Here is a 25,126-nt window from a genome sequence, read left to right as displayed (position 1 = left end):
GGCAGGAATAGGGGGAATGGCCTTTAAAAACTCTGGAGAGGATGCAGTCTTTTTAACAGCACGGCCACGGTGTTAATGTTTGTGGCAGGTTGGTGTGCCAGGTGTGCACGTAGCATGCTGATGTTTATGAACCATGAATAGTAAACATTGTATTAACACTGTTTCCTAGCCGTTAAGTTATTGTTTCTTCTTGGTTATTTTTATTGATTTGCGTCTTTTTTCTCTTTCTTGTCTCCATATATTGTATATACAATGTTCCTTCGTTTATTATGGGTGTTCAGCAACAAAATCCACCCTTTTAAATCCACCTCAGAGGGCGGCCATTTTGTCACTTGATGTCGACTGAATATGACATCACAGTTGCTCAGGGCACAAGTAGTAACGTAGTAGTCACAGTCAGCTTCAGAAAATAGGTGATCTGTGATTGGTCGTTGCCTGAGCAACTGTGATGTCATTTTCAGTCGACAGCAAGTGACAAAATGGCCCCTTGAGATGGATAGAAACAGGTGGATGTTGCTTTTTAAGTTATAAAGAACATTTTGGGTTGACTTTCTCTTTAATTTTGTCAAAGTGGTTAATAATTTCAATATGTAAAGAATAAAAATGTTGATAGTGCGTGATAACAATCCATCAGTTATAGTTAATTTTATGTGTGGATGAATGTGTTAGCTCTGTTGCTACACTAATGTAGCATTGGCTTTCTATGAAATTCTTCTACCTCGCTGTTCTGCATAGTTCTTTCAAGGACGTTCCCATTCAATTTTAGCGAGAATCTGAACAATGATGACTTCATGAAAAATTATATTGGAAGTCCTTCAATATTTTTGATTCAGTCAACACTTAAACAAAAGCCTAACTCGAGACATGAATTTGGCTTTTTTTGTTTGTTTGTTTTGGGAGGCTTTTTGAGGACTTTTTTTTCAACATTTATCTCAAAAGTAGATCCAGGAAAAACCAATTTTCTATTCTTCAGATTTCTATTGTAAACAAACAGATCACAGACTTATTTGTTGTTTATTTTTGCCTGTACGACTGCCCCCAAATTTCAAGGTTAAGAGTTAATATGCCAAATCAAATTTCATTACACTGATCCAAATTCAAATTACACATTGAAACTTCTATTTAATGTGTCCAGAGATTAATATGCCCCCATCAGATCTGCTTTTAATTGCTTGAGCTTATGAAGAATCTTCCAGCATTTGTCATTAGGCTCCAGACTTCTATTAGCAGTCTGAGGCACACTGCAGCCTCTCCAACGAAAAGGTTGAGGACCCAGGTGAGGCGTACGTATCCATGACAACCTCGACATCTCTGAAAAGACACTTTTAAATTACCGTAATCTTCCTTTCCAGAGGTGACAGTGAGGTGGAGCATAATCAATATTGCATCTTTTGTACATTCTATATGCAAACTGTAGGCCACACTTTTCAAAGCGAAGGCCAGGTTAAGTGCAATTCCTCCTCTGCGTTGCGGGAGCATCGCGTACTCTTCCCCACAATAACCCGAGATCATTATGGAGATATATCATTGTTGCAGTCCATTATCTACCGTCAGGCCTTTCAGCTAAATTATGCTCACATTCGACACAACTAAAAGATGCATGCTCGTACGTTCAAGTGCTTATCTGCTGGGTTTTATCCTTCCACTGTGGCAAATGAGATCCAGGTTGGGTTTTCAGATAGGCTTCCATTCACTTCCGTCACTTAGTAGTCCATTCATTCAAATTTAAATACACTGAAAGAGGGAAATGAGGCTGAATCATCAGCATGCAGTATATGGAGTGAGACCCCACGGTCAACTTTTATCAACTGTACAGTACAGTTGTGAGTACCATTTTAACTTTTTGTATTCTTAAGTGTCATTCAAGTGTAAAAGGACGTGAGCACGCATAAATCAAGCACAGCCAATGTGGATAGGAAGAGAGGACTTTGCACAGCTCACTTAGCAGTGTACAGTCAACTCTTAACTCCTTTCTGGGTATATTATTATATAGTATTTATAGGGACATGCCGCAGCTAGGCATATTATTATATAGTAATATATCAGTGTTGACAGGACAGTGACCTGTACAGCTTTGTCATTACCGCTACGGTTTTATTCCAGTTCTACGGTCATTGTCATATTTCTTCTTGTTGGCATCACGAGCACCCTTCTGTGGTGACATCACGCAAAAAAAACTCATGAAGTACAGCCATCTCACAGGAAAATGCATATGAGGAAAATGGCGTTTCCAGTTCAAAGGTGACGTACAAAATTGTTCCAAAAAAAATTCAAAAATATATGACCTTTATAAGACATATGGTGTCATGACTCGGGTCATGCAGGAGTACTGTTTGCGTCTTGTCTCATGTCTGGGGTCACGCCTGGGTTAAGTTGGAGTTGAGTTTGTGACCTGTTAAGTTTGAGGTCAAGTGTCTGTTTTGTACTGATGTAACTATCATCTAGTTTCAACTAGTTTTAGGCTATGCGGTGACAAGAATCTTCAGCATTGCTATGTGATGTTATGTGGTGCCAAGAAATATCTGGAATGCTATATGATGTTTTGTGACGTCAAGAATCTTTAATCGCGTTACTGGGTCAACAGCCAATCAGAGTCAGTGCTGGTGCCCACATGTTTTGCCACAACCAATGAGATTGATTCAACTTGCTATATAAGCTGTCTGAGAAATGTGTGTGTGCCCGGATTATTACTTCCTGTTCTCTGTGCTTCTCTGCAGCCCAAGGGGGCTTGGCGTCTTGTGATTCTCGATGCACCGTCGTTGCTTTTCGTTTAGTCAAGTTATGTGAATACATAGTTGAAACCGTATTTGTGTTTGCGCTTTGGGATCCAACCCTCCAGCACATGACATGTGGAAAATTTACTTTTTATTGTTTGTCTGCATACAAATAGTAAAGTAATATATACATAACAATAATTATGTAAAATACTACTACTACTACTACTACTAATAATAATAATAATAATAATAATAATAATAATAATAATAATAATAATAGTAAAATCTTTGCAGTGCCTGCCCACTACTCAAGAGTGAAATAATAATAATAATAATTAAAAAAACAATCCTGAGTTATCCACCATTACATATGTGAGTGAGCCATTTTGGAGTTCTGCCCACTGTGACAAAACAGTGGGGCTAATTAACATAATAAATAACCACTCCCACTCTGTATTTTCCACCAATGAAGGCTATCCCAATGTTCCAAAGCGTTGTCAAAGTTTGTCTAGGAGATATTAGTGTTTGGTGATGTCATACATTAATTAACAAGTTCAATTTATCTGTTGCTTGGTGATGAAATTCTGCATCCGCCCGTGATAATGCAACAGAATTTCTATAGGTGCTGGCTTGAAGTGAGATAACAGTGTTTACTTCTGAGAAACGATACTTACTTGATTGCTCTGTGAAGTTATTGGCGGGGGTGTTTGTTTTTGGCATCTTCATGTGCCTTGGAAATGCTTTAATTTTCTGTAAGCGAAGGACGCTTACTTGTTTTCTACACTGTGGAATCCTGCTTATAGGTCGCTTGCACATGTCGTCACTTCCGCCTCGGATTTCTCGTAGTCGCCATGCTGGGTGGCCTCCATTTACGTAGCGATTCGGTCTAACACGTATCTATCACGTTTGTTTTCTGCGTTTAAAATGGTACATTGTTGCTGCATCGTTGGCTGTTCGAACAAAGCCAAGGGGGAAAATGGTCGGTCTTTTTTCCGAATTCCGAAAATAATTAGGAACCAGGGCCTGGAGACAGAGGAGTGCGGACTCCGGAGGGAAGTCGTTACTTTGGGCTCGTGTGTGCAGCGATCACTTTGTGAGCGGTAAGCTTGTTTACCTTTATTTAATGCATGAGGATTAATAACGTTTCGACCGCCCATATATGGGCAAGTTGCTTATGTTTTGGATTCATGAGCAAGCAAGTTCGGTAGTACAAGCTGGCTAGCGGACGTTAGCCGAAAGCTAACATCGAACATTTTCACCCAAGTAGTGCTAGTGCAAAGTGTTTACTGCTGAAATTGGATTGATTAGTCTTGGGCTTTTAATGCCGATAACATGTTTTTTGGTGGCAAAATGTAAACTTGGAAAAAAAAGAGACAGAAGGGGCTGATGCAAGAAAACAGAGCCCCGGTAGCCTACACATCATGCTAAAGAACTTATTCACGGCCACCCTACTGCGGTAAAATAACCAGTCTTTCCATATTTTATCCATCCATCCATTTTCTTGACCGCTTATTCCTCACAAGGGTCGCGGGGGCTGCTGGCGCCTATCTCAGCTGGCTCTGGGCAGTAGGCGGGGGACACCCTGGACTAGTTGCCAACCAATCGCAGGGCACACAGAGACGAACAACCATCCACACTCACACGCACACCTAGGGACAATTAGGAGCGCCCAATTTACCTGCCATGCATGTCTTTGGAATGTGGGAGGAGACCGGAGTACCCGGAGAAGACCCACGCGGGCACGGGGAGAACATGCAAACTCCACCCAGGAAGGTCCGAGCCTGGACTCGAACCAGAGACTCCATATTTTATTTGTTTATATATTTGTTTATTTTAACAGGTCGCCCTGCGCCCGTTTTTCTGTCCAATCATCCCGACTGGGCTCCAACATTAAAGTTGGGTCCCAAGTTACAACATCTATGTCTCAGCCCAGTCGGTGCCAAGATATGAACGTGCACAGGAGAGACAAGCAAAGAAAAGACGACTCGAAGTGGCAGAGATTGTTGCAGTTATGCAGCCAGATGGCTCCAGTAACCTGTACCCTCAAGTACTGCTGACATCATTGACTCTGGTATGCCACTCAGAATTCATTACATGATATATTGTATGCATGAGTGAATGTATGTGTTTGTTTGTGTGTGTACATGCACCTTATATTTTAGAGACATTTGGAAGTGTTTATAGAAATAAGTATTTGCCTGTAGCAATGTTCATACATTAAAAAATGCAACAAAATGTGTATATTTCTTTTACACTGACAAAAAAACTATACTACTTTACTATATTAAACCTATTACTGGTACCGTATTTTTTTGTGATTTTTTATTTATTTTTTTCTTTAGGGATCTCATGCCACAACGACTTGATTGCCAATGACATGATGGTAACGAAGGCGAGCATCAAAGCATTGGAGGAGGACAACATGCGACTGTTTGTTTGGCGCTAATAAAGGCAGCGTTTATACAAATTCTATTGTTGGGTTTGTTTACAAAGCTATACATAATACAAATGACAGGATTTGACTCAATGTGCAATATGGTCCCTCTTAAAGTAATGGCATAAATCTCTATTATTTCTAAAAGCACAAAAATGAAGTGAATAATGATTAGATGTAATTTCAGGGTTAAAAATTGAACTGTTAATTAATGTAGTTTGTTTTAGCACAGGTGCCTACCATCCTGAGATGACGGTATGATGTAATGTTGATGGGGTACGCAATGACTTTCATTATACTATGTACAGAGGAAAAAGTTGCTCTCTTTTAAATTTGTTTAATGTAAGACAAGTACCAGTACTGTGTTACAGTTTTCCCAATAATCCTTGTTTCACACTTGTCACAAAACCACTGTCCTTTTGGCAGTCTAGATTGGCACACTTCAAGTGATATCATTTGATTTTACAATCTGCTGCAGCACAAAAAACTACTTTATTCCGCATCTTTGAAGTACATGAGCAAGTGGTAGGTGACAGCGGCTGAGCAGGAACACTGGAAGTCCACTGCTGATCTAGTAAATGCTCTCCCGAGCAGTTCAGGTAAGGAGGGGATTTTGGGGAAAAAAAACTCTGGCTTTTCCAACTGGCCAAAACGAGCGATCTGGGTGGACTCGCTCAATCACACTTTGTCCACACCACAAAGTCGCAGAAGTCCCGTCCAGTTAAACTCATCTGTGCCTGAATCTGAAAATATTACAAACATTGTAATGAAAATATGAAACATAGAATTAAATAAGAAACTACAAAAAGTAAAGCCATACATACCTGGTAATACTATTGGTGTTGTCGTGACAAGTGATGGGAATTGTTGCCATCTGGCACCAGACAGAAATTGGGTGTTGTGACAGCCTCCTTAACCGTGAGATCATAAGAAAAGCTGTCAGTATGCTCAGTAGTTACCATGAACACGTTTTATTGTACTGGAAACTGAAACTAAAAATACGTCCTCTGAGAGTGGTTAACCTTAACCATTTAGAATAAGTTGATTAAGTAACATGTAACTAGTGAAAGGGTAGCATTAAATTTAATTAAGCCACGGGGAGGCTGTGCATAGTTACTTTTTATTCTTATACGCTCTGCCATATTTGCCTGTTATAAAATTGTTAGAAAAACCACATCAGGTAAACCTAGCTGTGCATGTAAACACAATGATAACAGGAAGCCTGAGAACAAATCAACATTTTTGTGTGCAGAATTACCAACACCATGTGGTTTACTTACGTGCAACAGCAACAGTTTCTTCTGATGCGATGTTAAAGTTTACACTCTGTATCCACCCGCTTACAAAATAATTGTAAGCCTCCAGGGATTTGTTGGCGTGTTATGGAGCATGTGGTCAACACGAGGTAGGGAAAGATGTCCAGAGATGTCACATTTGGCCAGCAAGCTTTCTCCGTCAAAAAAAAAATCACCCTTGGTCAGGACGTAATTAGGATCAATCCCGCCACACAGAGACACCTTCTGCCTGTATCGTTGTTTTTGATCTTCCGGTAAATCGTGAAAATACTGCGAAAATTACATCAGGTTGATAAGCTCTACCGTGTAACTCGCGAGTGTACCTTGTGAACCGGCGGACACCCAATATGGCGCCCGAAGGAAAAACTCCCATGATGCATTACGATGTGCAAGCGACCTATTAGAAGAAAGCAGTCGGCCACCGCAGAAGAAGAGACGGCCAGCAAGATCCAGCCTACTGGTTGTCGTTCGAACAAAAGCAGCATGTAGGGAGGGTGGGATCACTTTACTGGACAGATCTGCCCTTTACTTTACTTTAAATGCTTGTATTTAATTTTTGGGGTATTTTGATGAAAACATGCTGAGATAGTATTAGAAAACTAAACGGGAATATTTTCGTCAATGCACATTTTTCACCAGATGAAAACTAAACAAGGGGAGGTGTAGTCTGTTGGCCGTGTGCGGCGATTGTCAGTTGCTACTGTGTGAATGACGGATGATGGAAACACTGACAGGTAGGGCTGTGCAATTAATCGAAATTCAATTACGATTTCGATTATTACCCTCCACGATTACAAAATAGGCATAATCGTACAAAAACGATTATTAATACTAGGGCTGAAACGACATTTCTGCCTCGGCTAGCCGCTGAGATAGTCGTAGTCAAGCTAACGGCGGTATGCATGACAGCACACGGGGCTGTGAGAAACCTAATTTCAAAATAAACCTTACTTTACCAAGTAGTATATGTAGATCAATGCATTGTAGCACTTTTATTTTGAAGTTGTTACCAGAAGAGTGTCATCGGGGCTTAAGATGTGCGCCTCTTTTTGGAGTTTGTGAACAATGGCAACGTAAATGCACCAAACTGTTAGGCCAGATGTCAGTAACACAACTTAGTCTTGAAGTTACGTTCAAGCGCCAGGTAAGAGGCTAAGACATAATTATGCTGACGTTGTATTGTTCGCCGCCTGTTGCCAGCGTTTAGCCGTGACTGCTAGCTAACAGCGACTAACAGCAGTGTTAGCCGTCATCCCCCCTTTCGTACTATAATGCGCCGAGCATTCGCTTTAGGAGGGAGCGTCGTCTTCGCACATTACCGTCAATCAAACAATTAAGTGGCTCGTTAAAGTCTGAAAGCAAAAAAAAAAAAAAAAAACGCTCGCTGCGCGTTATGCATGGCAGAAGTGAAAAACACAACTACGGCGACAGGATCGGCCGGCGTACAACAGCAACACCAGTGCAGTGAGCAGGGGGGAAGAGGAAAAGCTCGCCACCAAGTAAAAGTGAGCAAATACAGAGTCGATTTGATAAATGACAGCTAGACAATCAAAACACACTCGCTGGTGCAGTGTACACACGTGCTGGCCAATGTATGTAGTGTTGTACATACACATTTATAATTTCCTGTGTTCTAAAAAAAAATCATGAAATCTTATTGAATGTTATTTTTTCAGACTATTCCATGTGTCAAAATGAAACAATGATCGGCACAACCTGTAAAGCATTACCAGTCCTACAGAAGTGTAGACTGTGGTGTGAAAGTGGACAGAGAGATTTTTCGTGACTCACCCACAGCTAAATGGATAATCTGCTGCTTAGTGGTTTCAAAACATGGTACTAAATAAATAGTCAAAAAGAAGTTTGAGTTTTTATTGATATATTTTTTTACTAATTAGTGACACAAACATGATCAATAAACCATGCAAAACTTTAACGTTGATGAAAATACACCTCGAGTCTGATGTGTAGTGTTCCCTCGTTTTACGCAGAAAAAAATACCGGAAATTCGTGAAGTTGTTAGCACCCCACAAGTCATATTGCACACGCGTCACCCCAACTTCAAATTTTTGCGAACATAAATAACAATTTATTATTATAAATAGGGGTGTGAATTGTCTAGTACCTGACGATTCGATCCGTATCACGATTCATAGGTCACGATTTGATTCGATACCGATTAATCCCGATATGAATTTACAAGTCGATTGTTACGATTTTTTTTTTACTCAATTTAGAAAACACCATTCAGTAAATTTGTACATGTACACTGTAAGATTTGTATGAAAATGTATTATTTATTGATCTCAAACTTCAGTGTTATAACTGTGAGCTATAGTATTTAACAAACAGGTTGTAACCTTTTTCATGTTAGAACAGCATTAAAATAAAATATTAAGGCTTAATGTTCCATTAATATAACATTCTTTCCATGCTTAAGGTGTGAAAGTTTGACGTTTTGTTGAATATTTTTTCATCAAAAATGGATGTTAAAAAATCGATTCGGCTGCCTATTGAATCGATTCGAGAATTGCGTGCTGTAGTAGCGCGATATATTGCTGAATCGATTTTTTTTAACACCCCTAATTATAAAGTTTGTTTGGTCCAAAGTTAGCTTACATATTATTTTTTTTGTCTTAATATTTTCAAATGTTTAAAAAAAATTTTGCTTTGAACAAAAACATAATCGTTTTGAATAATCGTGATTTCAATTATTACCACAATAATCGTGATTATTATTTTTTCCATAATCGAGCAGCACTACTGACAGGCGTCCATTTCACTGAGGAATGACCAATGACAGATTGACGATTACAATGCTCATTTAGGTGCTCACCTCTAAATAAATCGATGAGGATGATGTTGACTAAACTGAAACTGGACTAAAACTACATCTGGTAAAATGAACACTGAGACAGCTGGGAGCTGATTCAAATAGTGAAAAAAAAAAAGTGCATAATATGTCTCCTTAAGGCATTTATAAGCGTAGGTGTTAGAACCATAACAGTATCGCAGCAGTCATATTAACATTTATTCTACTTTAGCAGGAAATACACCTGTTAAATTCAATTTCTTTTGCTCTGTTTCCCACACAGCTGAAACAAACATCTGACACTTGCACAACTGTAAGTTCCGCTGTGACTGTGCCCCGCAGGTGAGGGTGAAAAGTGGATTTTTCCTCATTTCTTTTACGATGAACAGCTTCCTGCTGAGACCCAAAATGACACCCAGAGTTCAACTGGCAGAAAAGACTTCAGCTGCAGCAGTGCAGCTTAAACAATGACACGAAGCGCACCGTGAAGCTCCATAAAGCCGAGAGCAGCTGCAGCCGAGCGATAATTCTCTCTGGGTGGGATTTTATACACTGTCATTTAGGGGATTATTATATAACTATTGATTACAGCCATTTTCAATACAGGAGCTTAGCTCAGTGCAATAAAAGGTATTTTAATAAATTCCAATTGTGTGTGGGGGTTTTTTTTCCACTTCACCTTCTCCACTCTTAAAGACTTTGCAGGATGGCAGTGAAGCATCTTCGGGTGTTTGCATACATTATGCTCCTTTAGCAAAAGGTCAATGTATTCCTGTTAATATATGCATTCCAGGAAATGTACTACGTGGGCTCCAATGCATATATTTCACACATAACTGTTTTCACGCATCCTTACTTTTAACATGTCAGTTTCGAGTCCAAATTGATGATAATGACGGTATTTAATTCACTGGGTGAAAGGCAAAATTAAGTAAGTGTGACTGAGCCCATTTTTCTTCAGTGTGACTAAACTCTAAATAGACGGGGGCAAAAAGAGAGAAACGTGACTTCATGCAATGTACGAATCAAATCAAAGGACATCACAGCCTAATGATACTACAACATATACTGAAGTGATTTAAAACAGCACACATCGGCCAAAAATGCACACACCGTAAGGAGAAAAAATAAATAAAAAAATCAATATTCATCACACATGCTTAGATTTTCAAACATCTAACTCTAATCCGTCTTGGAGCCCCCAGTCTGCATTGGCAATCCATTCATGAAGTCATCGTCGGAAAGTGGACGGACCCACCGCAAACAAACGAGAGACGGGTAAACAAGCGCACCTGTTCACCCCTGAGCGACAGGGGACTGATGGTCCCCGAGGATGGAGGCAGCTGCAAAACAAACAACTGATTCATTCTCTCTGCAAAAGACAGAAACGGTGGCTACCTCGCAGCTATGAAGTGATCCAGCAACAACAAAACATTAAGCCGGGGCCTGACAGCCTCTGAAGCAATAGCTGGAGAGGACATCACAGGAATCAACAAGGTAGAGGGAGAATAAAAAAAACAACAAACCAAACACGATAGCCTCCAGGGATTCAACGGACACCAACTGCATGAACAAGAGTGTCCAACAGCCACTTTGGTGTCACTGCTTGATGCCTCAGCAAGAAATTAGCCTCACATTTGTGCCTTAATTATGTCATTTAAATATATATTAACTATAATATATTAACTTCAGTAAAGACTATGACACTCTCTTAGACGAACACATTGTATCCTTCCATACATTTATCCTGTATATACCTTTTTTTATGACAAGTTTAAAGTTCATCCAAACCTACCTTGTCGGTGCTAACGGGGAAGCTAATGGCTTTCATGAGTCATGATGTTAGTTCTTCTTTTCCTCACCTCCATTACGATTACAAGCCATAGATAAAGGCTTTACAGAAAAAACAACTCTGTACTGTACCAAAAAGAGCATGTTTGAGAGATGTGTACACAACTAGTGTCTGAGTAAAAGCTTTTAAGCTAATGTTCATGCTTTCCATTACCTTTCACGCCTGCTAACATGGCCGCCATGGTATAGTACTGCTGCATTCAAAGATGGTTGAAAGTCAGACTTTTCAGAGTTCAAACCAGGAAGTGTGTACGGAAACGCCCCCTTGGACTCGGAAATTCCACTTGTGAAGTCGAAAAAAAAAAAAAAAAAGGACCCACGACTTCGCCAACGGAATACAAGTGACATCACTCTACAATGGTTTCCTGTTTGGAAACACAGACCGTGAATGGTAAAACAAAATTTACTTGAGTATAAAACTAGATAGCTTTCTTCATTCATAAATTATTCGACATAACTTAACGCAACGTACGTGACACTATGCCGCTATTTCTTGGCATGAAATTATACGGTGAACTACTGAACTGTATGGAATGTTTATGAAATAAGATAAAAAATAAATAAATAAATAAAATAAATGAAGCAAAATTACGACAAAGTAAATTTGCTGGAGGTCAAAAAATGAATTTTAAGAACCAAAATAAAAAAAACAATTTACCACTATCCGCCATTTTGGTTGTTTACTTTCGCCTCGAACGCTTTCAGGTCGGAACTGGGTAAAACCAACTCGGATATATCTGACTTCTGACCGTCCTCGAATGCAGCATATGCCATGGATTTCATTAGATTAGGGTGACATGGCATCCCGGTTTATGGGCACAGTCCCGGTTTTTGAGCCTTGTTTCCGAAGTACTGGCGGATTTCGCCATTTACGCAGGTGCTGTCCAAGTGTCCCGGATTTTTTTTAGTCCAGTCAACATGCCAATTATTTGGGTCATGTGTATGTCAATCAACACAGCTGTCATAGCGATTGAAACAACTAATTTAACTACTGCATATCTAATCGCTAAAAGGCGCGTTTCCATCATACCAGAACTAGAACTACTTCTTTGAAAATATAGTCTTACTAGCCTAATGCTGCAGTCGTCAGTCAGTCTCAACGCAAGCTAAGCTTTTGTGCCGCCATATTTCCAATGGTACAATGCAGGCAAAAAACAGGTTAGCGCTGGTGAACTGTCAACCAAGATAGCATTTCGCATTAGCTAAAGCAATAACACAACCACCGGCCACCGGATTGACTAGTGATTAAATTTGTTGTAAATAGTTCCTGGTGAGAATCTATTATTGTCTTTGATTTTCAGCAAAATTGTACTTTCACGGTTTTAAATTTGTAAATTTGGTCACCATGGGAACATTGCTACTGCCAACATGGCCGCTACAACAACAGTGAAGCGTTTTAGCCTCTAGTCCACCGAGATGTGGGAAAATACAGTCCTGCAGACGCAAATGGATAACTACTACTGTAAGTAATGTTGTATAAGATACTAGTATTGTGATATTTTCTGTCTACATGTGCTGTAACATGATATAGGCAATAAAGTTGTGTCTTTGTGATTGTTATTGAGTGTATCACCAATATACAGAGACTGACATTTGGTAAGATTTTTTTTTTTTTCTGCATAGGCTAAAGAATCAGAAATGTGCTTTCATCTTCCTCCCACATGAACAATCTGTGAGCAGAGGCAATTTGGAGAAGAGCGCACTGCAGGCGGTGGGCTCTGGCTTTGGACGTCTACTTCCAGAGCGCTCAGCCTTCACTCATGCTCGGCTTACGGCCCAACTCGGCAGGGCTCCACTCTGGACTGGACTCAGCACTTGTAGTTAGGGCATATTGCGGCATCTCTCAAGTACTGACAATAGCAAAAAAATATTAAGAAAGTAAAAATGCATAGTCATCAACAACTGCATTGTATCTTCTGTTTTTTTTTCTCATATTTTTACATGTGCAATTTGATAAAAGTACTATTTTAAAGTAGTGTTATGGCGCTATCTAATGACGTTAAATTACGGTTTCCTTCACCCTTCCTCGCTTTGACAAGAAATATTTCAAATTAATCAAAACTGAAATTCAATAAAACATATGGTTGAACTTCATATTCATATGTCCTACTTTTTTTTTGTGTTCTAGTTTTCAATTGCTGTTTACGTCTAAACTTTGTCCCAAATTTTGTATCGACTTCATACAAATAAATCTTGACTAGGACATTCTTTTCCTGGAACCAGTGTGCATTTATCCGAGCATCATCAAAGCAACAAAATACATACTGTCAATAGTCAGACCTTCAAAATAAAAGTATGCAGTATAATAACGCAGTTTCACCACACATTGTACTTTTACACATTAACACATTACAACATAAGATAAAGATAATGAAATCCAAACTCCCCCCCAAAAAAAAAAATCAGCCCAAAAAAATTGCCTTTTTTTTTTTTTTTTTTTACCAATTTTTATCTTTGTTGTGAAGTTAAATAAAAACTAAAGGACAAGGTATTGTAAAATAGTCACATGGTCTTGCTGTACAGTAATTCATATCTTGGAAAATACAAATAAAGTGCTTATCTTGAATTAATCGGCCAACTAATTGGTTACTGGATTTAGCACTGGCCTCAAAATATCGACTTGTGTCCCAATTGTCTTGAAGGCCTGACTTTTGACACGTTACTCCGATGTTGTCGAGCAGGTAGAGAGACTGATTATAGAGTATGCCTTGCTCTCTGTTGAACCCATTTTATGCTATATGACAAAAAGTTTACAGTGTCGGTCATTTGATAAAGGTAAGAAACACAATAGATTTTAAGAAAGAACTAAAAAATGTCCCCCTTCTCTCCCCACCACACTGTACTTACCGTATATGCCATCAAAAGTCTTCAATAAAGTTCAAAGTGATGTTAAATGTTCATTTCTCCCCTTCAACTTGTGATTTATATTATTTCACATTGGTTGTGTATGTACTGTACAGCTATTTTTAGGTGTCTGGTACGAATCAATTGGATTTACTTTATTTTCTATGGGAAATCTGGTTTTGGATTTCATATGATTCAGTTTTAGTCAGGCTTTCTGGAATGGATTCACTTTACTGGCATAAACACACAAATGCTGCATCATGAAAAAAAAAAAATCATTCTTGTACTAATTCATTTTCCGGAGAAACCAATTAAAAACATCATGAAGCAACAATGCAAAATAATAACAAGCACATTCTCGAATCATTTTAAATGAAGAAAGTTCTGCCTTGTGCTTTATTGCTTAATTTCATTGTAGAAAAAAGTAAAAAGTAATAAAAAAATCAGCAAGCTTATTTTGGCATCATCCTGCTGTCACGCAGACAAACAGAAATCTAATTAGAATGAACAGATGCAATATAGTTATCATGCAGATTAATATGCGTTGAAATTGGAGGAACTTTTTTCTCGATCTCAACCTCAGTTAATTTGTCAGTTCACTGGGGATCCATTCATGATTTGTATAATGTTTTTTGTTTTTAAATGGCAAAAAAAGGGACATTGTGGTTGGACAATGACATGCTTTACTGGTGATTTTATTGATAGAGAATGAAATGAGATTATTATTGTGGGAATGCTGAAGCATTCCCACATGTTATTGTGATTTTTATTCTACGCACACGTTTTTGCCGCCTAACAACTCCCACATAATACTACCAATTTACACTGTTCAAACTTCAACTATCTTGAAAAATTTACGCCTCCTGGGGTGTATATATCATCTGATTCCACATTACTTACAGTATTTGCACAATTTAATGTTTTATATCAACTTTTCTCCATTAATTTTCAATAAAGCGGTAAAGCGCATTGTCCAGTAACCAGGAGGTTAATAATTTCATAATTTATCTCTCAATTTACGTCATAAGCATTCCACATGCATTCAAATCTTATCATTCCGCTATAAGCATTCAGCTTTCAGCATTCCCACGCAATTTATCCAGAAATTGCACTTAGTCTAGATTAACATAATAGAGAAAAGTTGAGATAGAGATCTGGGGGGGAAAAAAAAAAAAAAAAAAAAAGATATACTGTAGAAACTTTGCCTAAACAATTCAATATTAGACTGTATGGTTGGTACGGTATGTACATTGTACATTATAACCTTCAGGAGAAATGTAAGAATATGAAGCTGGCGTATTGATTCAAACGGAACCGAAATGAACAAATGCTACTATACGAACTTGCCCTTTTTTTCCCCCCCAGTGTTTGCCAACATCCAGAAAAAAAATACAGCGTATCGACGACAGGCAGCATCATCCTTCAGCTATGCAACCTCTGCTGCTTGTAAGCGCATTAACATTGCATGAGCATCTTTAAAAATACATACAAACAGGCAAACATTTGCAAAACGCTGACCGAGCACTTTCACTTTGCCTCGCCAGCCGTGCAAATAATGTGACAACGCGAACGCCGGCGAGCGGGCGAACGTCTCGCCGGAAAGAAATCGTCAGGCTGCCGTGATTGAGACATCCTTTGAATCCCAATACATCACCTTGCCCCCATTTGTTTTAATGGCAGACAGCACACCTGTATTTTGCTTTCAGTTTGTCTGATGAGCACGGCGCCCTGGGGAGAGGGATAAATAATCCTCTTTAATCACAGCACGGCATGTTAAGAGTGAAGATTAAACCGGAGATGTGTCCTTGTGTGGGTGCTTAAAACAGACGTACGTATTCCGGGGGAACTACTGAACACCGCGCATGAATTATAACATCACGAGCGCGACACGGGTTGAATAGAAGCCTTTTTTTAACGTGTGTATAAAAATTGCTGGATACGAGCTGATGAAAAATGTATTGCATGTTATAGACTGCAATCACTTTTATTCACTCAACGACAAACTGTAAAACTGTGCAGCTTTGTTGTGGGAATGCTGAAGCACACTTTTTTGCGCGTAATAACTCCCACATAATACTTCCAATTTACACTGTTTAAATTTCAACTAGCTTAAAAAATTCACGCCTCCCGTGGTATATATCGTCTGATTCCACATTACTTACAGTATTTGCACAATCTAACTTGTAAAATCAACTTTTCCCCATTCATTTTCAATGGGACAGACGTTGTACTTTTTGTAAGTATCACTTTCCACGCCCACTTCCGTACATATAACTTATCATCATTACCAGGTGTCTGATGCTGCTCGGTGGCACAGTTGGTAAAGTGCACTGTCCAGTAACCAGGTCATAATTTCATAATTTATCTCTCAGTTTACTTCAAAAGCATTCCAAATCTTAGCATTCAGCTGTTAGCGTTGAGCTTTCAGCATTCCCACGCAATTTATCCAGAAATTGCATTTAGTCTAGTTATTTAAGCTAATCTCATCTCTAAATGGATTGTGTGTCACATTTAACAAGTGGATGTGCTTTAGAGTAGTGTAATCCCTAAATTGATTGTCATCTAACGTGCGCTGCGATACAACGGCGCAGACGACTTACTTCGCGGTAATACAACATGTAAGTGGATTCTTGTTCACATATTTATTAAATTGCATCCTACACCATGCTGTGATGTACTCTGAGCTGCTGAGGTCTAATACAAACAATGTTCACTTTTCATTTAACTTCTTTCGTATTTTAAATAAAGGTGTTTTTTTTTATTCATTTTTAGAGCAGGTGTTTTAGGGTTTTTTTTGTTAGATTTCAAATAGGCTTCTTTTCAGTTTAGTTTTGATTAGTTTTAGTATTTGTTTTGATAATGTATGGAGTATATGTAAGATTTAAAAAAAAAAAGTAAAAAAAAAGTGAAAGGGAAGTAAACTATGACTATCTTACCTTCCTTCGCCAGTACAGCAATACCGAAATAAATACATTTAGAATGAGCCCCCGAAACTCACGCATGATACTGACTAAGACAAAAATGACGGACATTTTCACTATAATTATAGTTAGTTTTGTAAACACAAGATCAATTGCTTTTCATTAAAAAAAAAAAACATATTTAAAAGGTATTTAAAAGCAAATTAAACAAATTAAAAGACTGTATCGTGAAACTTATTTTTAAAATCCTTAAAAAACCTTAAACTACTGTATAGAGGTAAAAAAAAAAAAAAAAAAAAAAAAAAAAACATGCATAGTTTTTAACCTGGATTTTAAAGCATTTATACTATTAGCAACTTATTCCATTTGCATAATGGCTAAAAGCTGCTTCACCATGTTTACTTTGATTTTGCTTTTATAAGCCCTAAAGCAACGGATAATTAAATACAAACAGTGCAGCAAGTAGCAACACATTAGATAGACTATAAGCCAGGGGTGTCAAACTCACGTTTGCTTAGGGGCCGCATGGAGGAAAATATATTATCAAGTGGGCCGCATCGGAAAAATAACGGTATAAAACTTAAAAACAATTGCTGTCATTTATACGCAGATTTTCGTGGACCAGACCTAAATTACGGAGCTCAATTGTAATCATATTGTTCTGAAAAATAACACAAATGCAAATAGAACACAGCAACACTTTGCCGGTATACATTCTGGACGTGTGAAATCGACCTGTTTTGCATATATATTGTTCCCAGAATGCATTGCATGGCACAGTTAATGATGTTATAAGGACGTTTATCCTTGTCATATCTATTTGTGTTACCAGTAATTGAATTTGTGTCGTATTTAACACATTTATGTTGGTGTATGATTACAAAAAAAAATACTAATAATTAAACAAACTGTAGTTAAAGTTGTGTGTAAAATAATGACATCCCGGACGACGATTCCCTGGACAAGTTGCATTGGTCATCTGAGGACTGCTTGTGAAATTACAAAGTTATATGTTTTGATTGTGGCTGGCTAATTAATTAGTCGGACATTACAAATTTGTAAAAAAAATGTAATTTTTTATTTTTTTTTTTACTTTCAAAATTATCTCGCGGGCCGGATTAAACCCATTTGCGGGCCTGATCCGGCCCGCGGGCCCTATGTTTGACACCCCTGCTATAAGCGGTCCATACAGATAGATTTAAAAAAAACATGTCTTTTGTAGGCGTGCATGAAAGTAATATGCCACAAACTTTTACCGATTAGTTTCCAATCGGGAAGATATGTCAGCAACCACGCCACCACCTGCAGAAATACATATTTTCTGGCATGTGATGGGCCAAACCAGAACTAAATCATAATTTACGTTTGTGCACTGTCAATTTGAAATCATGGCCATGTTTTTTTTTTTATCCGATTAATCGATTAATGAAAAAAATCGATGAAATGATTACTAAAATAATCATCAGCTACTGCATGTTTTTATAAAATATAATAGAGTGGTATTTTTGTTATTATTAAAAACATGCAAAAATGTTGTTGGTCTTTTTGCAGGGCTGGAACGGATTAATAGCATTTCTATCCAATTCAATGGATTAAGATGATGTGATATGAGTATTTGAGTTAAGTAAAGATACCACTGTGTGTATGTACAGTATTTTGTTTACTGCCTTGTTATCAATGGCCAATATTGACACCGACACTTGAATTGTTTGGAATGTGTCAATTGAAAATTAAAAAAAAAAAAAAAAAAAAAAAAAAAAAAAACAAAAAACAAAAAAAAAAAAAACAAAAAAAAAACAAACAAAAAAAAAAAACAGCGTATATAGTCGATATTGAATCGGAATTGGGCATTCCGACTTGTGGTAAATCCAGCGTCTCTGTAAAGGCAGTATTTTTGATGCATAACTTTTTCTTATCACAACTGGGGGGAAAATACGCTGCTGAGACCTGTCGTGCTGAATATATATTACGTACAAAAACGAGGCGTTTGACACATTAATGAGGGAGTCGATATGAATCCCCCGTAAACAAATCAAATATGCGTTGCCTCTGAAACTCAACACTTTTTTCCTGAACAAAACAGGCACACAGTGCACAGCGTGAGGACTTGAAAAACACAGCAAATCATTTGCAAAATGAACGAATCAGAGGGGGGAAAAAAACAAAAAAGTTCGGACACAGAACAAATTAACGCTTGAGAAAAGCCTGATGAGAAATCTCTGTATGATTCATCAGCATGTTTGTCGGAGCGCCTCCGACCAGAGCTGCCCGTTGTAGCTTTGGACAATAGCGACAATTGGATAAATGGATAAATACCTTCCATAAATAGTCATGTCATTTCCTAAGCTCTGATAATGCAGCCGGGCCGCTCCACGGCGCGCCTCTATCAGATGCCTCTTCACAACAATGGCAGATAGATGGCAATTATAAGACTGTAATTGTGTGCGGTGTTTTGTCGTGTTTCCTGCGCGGACGTGTGCGTGCGATGTGACGGCTTCGTCTGCGATAAGGACATGTGATCAGACGATCTGCTGGCGGTGGGGAAGAGGAAGCTGGGCCTTGGGGTTGGTTTGAAGCCTTTGAAGGCTACGCTCGCACTTGCATGCCATTTTGTTCAGCATGTTGGGATTACCTATGAGACAGGCTTATTGTCATCATGCATTAGGATGCATTACTGAAATAACGAGGATGAACCCCAGCGCGTGCTTGCAATTTCCATTCATGTTTGATCATGATTGCCAAGATTTCACGCTGAAATGTTCACGTGCGATAAATGTTATACTTTGACATGATATCAGAATTAGCACTCATTGTCTGTTTAGGATCACGCTAAAAGTATTCTGCAGATTTGAACAGCAGTGCCTTGATGTTTAATTCAGTCAACCATATTTCAAAGCATTTTTCCCCAATTGAAATGCATGGAGATGCCAAAAATAAGAAAAATTGTGGTTTATAGCATTGTATATTAAAACATACAGACATAGCATACCTTAGTTAATAGAATGTGAATTATAAATGAATAAATGATTGTACAGCTCCTTCTACTGCAGCTGCACCCACGGTTTTCCGAAACACGTGAAATCATCAATATAGAAATATTTAAATACTCCCTGTAGGCATATTTTTATAGCATTTAAAGCACTTAATATTTTGAAGGTGAAACAAAGCTACCGCATTTGCTTTCTGTAGGAAGAAAAATCAGGATTACAGAGGATGGCATTTTCAACAAAAATTAAGCAGTGCTGAAATACTTCCTGTTTTCCTTCTTCTTCTTTCAAAATTACACCATCTCAAACTGACTAGTGTGTCACCATCTAGTGGTCAACAGCTGAATTACATCCAGTACAAATAAGAGTTACACCCAAATATTATTGTTACATTCATGTTTGATCATAATTGCCCAGATTTCATGCTGAAATGCATATGTGCAATAAATGTTATACTTTGACAAGATTTCATAATTAGCATTCATTGTGTCGATATGATTTTGCCATTAAACTATCCATTTAGGATCATGCTAAAAGTATACTGCAGATTTGAACAGCAGTGCCTTGATGTTTAATTCAGTCCATAGCCATATTTCAAAGCATCTTTCCCCAATTGTAAAGCATAAAGATGGCAAAAATAAGAAAAATAATGGTTTATAGCATATTATTAAAACATACAAATATATCATACCTTAGTTAATAATTTGTAAATTATGAATGAATAAATTATTGTGCTGCACCCATAGTTTATGTTCCAGAACACCTCGAATGTGAAATCAGCGATATAGAAATATTTAAATACTCCCTTAATTTTTTGAAGGTGAAACCAAGCTACAGCATTTGCTTTCTGCAGGCGGAAAAATCAGGATTACAGAGGATGGCGTTTAATAGTTTTCAACCAAAATTAAGCGGTGATGAAATACTTCCTGTTTTCATTTTTCTTTCAAAATTACAACATCTCAAACTAACTAGCCGCCATCTAGTGGTCGACAGTTGAATTACATCCAATACAATGCATCATGGTTCATCTCGGAAACTGCATATGATTTGCAACAATGTTTTTATTTCCCCTCACATATGAATTAAGTCTATTCATTTTTTTTTATAAAGGCTACAATTGATTATATATTTTTAAAACCAAACTGTTCCCTTAATTCATCTCCTTTTTTAAAAACATCTTAACTGCAGCCATCAAAATCCTTTGGAGACCCAGCTGGCATCTTTATGCTAAACTGATTATCTGGCTGTCAGTAGAGCCAATATTTTGCAAAGACGGGCAGGCGGATCGCTATTATTGTTACAAAGAGCAGGAAATGTAAAATCATTAGTCATCCCCGGGAGTACATTAAGCGAGTCAAAGAATGACATGCAAGTTTGACAGTTTGGCTGCTTTACAACGTGCACATTACTGTCACGCTGTCAGATATTCTCAAAGGACAATATCAATAACCTAGGTCACATTGAGTTGATCATTTTTAAAGTTAAATAATACTTCAAACGGCGTGCTTGTCATTCAGTCCTGTCGCAGAAGTCATTCATGGATTTTTTTTTTCTTTTTCATCTGAGGTTTGGGTGACATTAGATGTGGCTGCAACCAGACGCTACACCGTATTTAAATTGGTCTTAGAGCAAATAAAAAAGCAAAGGCGAGTTTTGGAATTAAAGGCTCATTGAGCCATTTTCAGCATTCAAAAAAGTTAATAATTTTTCCAGAATTAATGTGATAACTTCATTATTTTTCATGTACAATTAATGCCTTTACACTTTTTTCCACTTACTGTCGACTGAAGATGACATCACCTGTGCTGAGGAAATAGGTAACGACCAATCACAGCTCACCTGGGTTTGGTCAGCAAACTGAGCCATGATTGGTCGTTACCTCGTTCCTCAGCACAGGTGAGGTCATCTTCTGCCGACACCAAGTGGCAAAAGTAGTTTTTTAAGCTATTAATTATTGATGACAAATAATGATGTTATCACATTTATGATAGACAAAATATTATCTCCTTGTTGTAAATGTCTCAATGAGTCAAGTATCCCTTTAAAGACAATTATGAATAAGTGCACTGTATTTTTAATTTAGTTTAGTTAACAATTTTAAAAAAAAAGAGCATTTTTTACAGTCTAGTTGGAAAAAAAAATGGCGATTGAGAGAATCCATACTTAGAAAGGCCAAAACACAGAGAAACAACCCTAACTCTATAAAAAATAAATAAATAAAATAAAAAATAAAAAACTTATGTGGGCATCTCTAGATTTTATTTTATTTTATTTTTTTTGTACTGAACTAGATTTTTTATTTTTGTTTTCCACAGTAGTGGTTTTGAAATCCAGTGGAACGCAGCATACTCTTTTTGAATTATATTTATTTTTTTGGAGAGAGAGAGAGAGAGAGAGAGAGAGAGAGAGAGAGAGAGAGAGAGAGAGAGAGAGAGAAAGTGAGCGAGAGAGATAGAACGAGAGAGCGATATATAGAGCGAGAGCTAGAGAGCGAGATAGATAGATAGATAGATAGATAGATAGATAGATAGATAGATAGATAGATAGATAGATGTTTGCAGAATCTGTGAGTTCTGGTATATTTCTCTACATGCTATACTCGTACTAACTAAAACCCCTCAAAATTGTAAAAAAAGTGTCACGTGAGCTATTTAACACCTTTATGCTACATAACGCATGCAGGTTGTATTGCGGTTCCATCCGCAATCACATGGGAAACTTGGTCTCACTTCTTGTGTTACCCAGGCAACATGTATGCAGCCTCTCTATTACTCCGACTTCTTGTGTCAGTTCAGAGGGCGAGCACACAGCTCGGCTCCACAGCACAAGTCCAACTGTCGTAGGTAAACAAATTATACACTTCATACGGTCTTCCTTTTAAAGACGCCGTTTCATCAAGCTCGGCGCAACAGCGCGAGTCACAACTGGGCAAAAACAAAGCAACACGTTCAAGCGCGCGTTTCCTCTAGGTGACAGTGGCTCTGACGGGCCAAGTGCTGATGTCCAAGCCGACTCTCTCGTTTATTCGCCGATTCACTCCATCTCTTTCCATCTCCCGTATCGGCGCAATCAGGCTAATGAGGCCAGCGCGTCCTTTTTCCCTTCCTGCTCGCTAAAGTGCCGATTGATTGGAGGGTTGGGAAAGCGCTTAACAAGGGAGTGGAGGGAGAAAAATAATTAGCAAGAATGAGCTTTTTTTTGCTAACTCCAACAGTTTGGCGTTTCATTTATTTACTGACACGGACAACATTAGGGATTAACTCCGCAAGGGTATACGTTAACTTTTCAATGTCAGGGTGTAAATCCGTCTCAAGCTGTAAACCCAAGCTCGTTTGTCTGTGATGATGTCGAAATGGAAGCGGGAGAGGGGGCGGGGCGAACAAAACTCTCCAGACGAGCAAAACGGCGTGAAGCGTTGCGGTTTTTCATCCATCTTTCCTGACACAAACAGCGGCGCAGTATCCCACACAAACTCAGCGCAGTGAACCCTGAAAGCTCCAAAATTTTCAGGACATTAACGCCGTCGCCCAAATGACCAGTAAAGTCATGTTTCTGACAGTCGTGGCGTGATTAAGTCGGACAGATCTGGACTGGAAAAAGTGGAGCAGCGGCCCCGTCGAAAGTCACACTGCAGCTAATTCGCGGCCTCGCCAGTGCGCCTTTGGCAAAGACGCAGATACGAGAGGACGGAGTGGACGGAACAACATGACTCCGGAGCCGTGATGTAAAGTGATAAAGATTGCGGCACGTAGATTAAAAATACGATTAGACAGGGCTAAGGAGCAAACGTACAAAATGCAACTTTTGAGAAGTACAGCCTACTGAGGTAGACGTTCATGATCGCATTCATCACCGGTGGTTAATTAAGAGTAAATAATTAAGTGTAATGTCAAACTCATTTAATATTTTGCTATCATAAGGCTCATTAAGTCAAAACAGTTCTCAAGTGTTAAACATGTCTGTACTGTGACGGGGCTACTATATAAACATTCATTTTACTGTGACACAACCGCAAATACAACATTATAAACATATTGTTTTTGAGAGAATTAACTAATTTGCTCCAAAAAATGTATAAACACGTTCTATTTTAAATATTGCATGGTCCCAAAAACATATTTATACGTTTTTTGTTGTTGTTTTGTTTTTATGCTAGAGCATACAGAAGGCTTTGATGCAGATTCTGACCTGAACAGGTTGCTTAAAGCAATGGTAGTTGTGACAAAAACGGCCAGAAGATGGCAGCAGAGTATAAGAGATCAGCAATGTTGCAATGTTACAACAAGCTCTTTTCCCCAGTGTTTTCAACAGGTTTGTGAATGATGATGAAACTTAGCTATATTCTAATGCTAATTGCTGCAAAACGGAAACAGATACAAATATTTTTTTTTTTTTCTTGATGAAAGAAGAGACTCCAATCTTTCTTTTGGTAGGTTCCATGTTTTTATAGCAATAGAACACAATATTCTGTGGGCCTTGCAAAATCAGTCAAAATCCAGTAAAACAGCTGGGAGCAAAGGGTTGCGTCAGTGAAAATGGCTGCGAGTGAATGAGTTAATTACAAAGACCAAAGCAGGCTTTACACACGAAATAATACTTTGGCTTTATGCGTTATGATATAATAGGATTACTGAGTGCCTTTAATTGTCACCTCCGGACAAATATTTTTTTTAAATAGACTTTAGGGCTGCAACTAACAATTATTTCTGTTTGCGTAATAACCACCATTTCTGCAACCGTTCTTTGCAGTTGAGAGGCTGCATCAAAGCCTTCTGTATGCTCCAGTGTAAAAAAACAAAACAAAAAAACAACAACATAAAAAACGTATAAATACGTCTTTGGGACACTAAAACGCATTTATACGTTTTTTTTTGGAGCAAATTTGTTAATAGAGATGACGATTAATTTGATCATTGATTACTTGATTTTGACAGCTCGAGAATATTTACTGGTGAGGAGCAGAAATTCCAAGCATTTGAACAATTTATTGAAAAAAATATCTAAATGATTAATTGATTATAAAAATATATATTTGTCATTAGTTTGGTAATCAATTACTTGTAGACTAATCGATTAATGCACCTCTAATAGACCCAAATTGAAAACTGGGATGTGGATTTTTTTCATGAATTTCACTTTAGTAGCAGATGCAAGAACTATTAGGGAGTGTTGTGTGGGAATCCTTGAATACTTTTCACCCCCAAAAAAGTCTGAAAATTGTTCAACGAAATCAAAACTTTTGCACAATGTTTATATATTCACTGT

The 25,126-nt window shown here is 38.1% G+C and overlaps 1 protein-coding gene and 1 long non-coding RNA gene across 4 annotated transcripts in view; one reads left to right on the top strand and one right to left on the bottom strand.

Annotated features, from left to right (window-relative positions):
* Positions 1-25,126, bottom strand: part of macrod1 (mono-ADP ribosylhydrolase 1) — a 163,819-nt gene that overhangs the window by 123,734 nt on the left and 14,959 nt on the right. The window lies entirely within an intron of this gene.
* On the top strand, positions 3,519-5,184 carry LOC144025412 (uncharacterized). The gene is made up of 3 exons (XR_013284853.1): positions 3,519-3,817; positions 4,558-4,788; positions 5,060-5,184. It is a non-coding gene; the product is annotated as an uncharacterized LOC144025412 (long non-coding RNA).

Source organism: Festucalex cinctus, chromosome 9, assembly GCF_051991245.1.
Source record: "Festucalex cinctus isolate MCC-2025b chromosome 9, RoL_Fcin_1.0, whole genome shotgun sequence".
NCBI lineage: Eukaryota > Metazoa > Chordata > Actinopteri > Syngnathiformes > Syngnathidae > Festucalex > Festucalex cinctus.
Note: the sequence above shows the minus strand (reverse complement) of the source record. Positions and strands in the feature narration are given on the sequence as shown.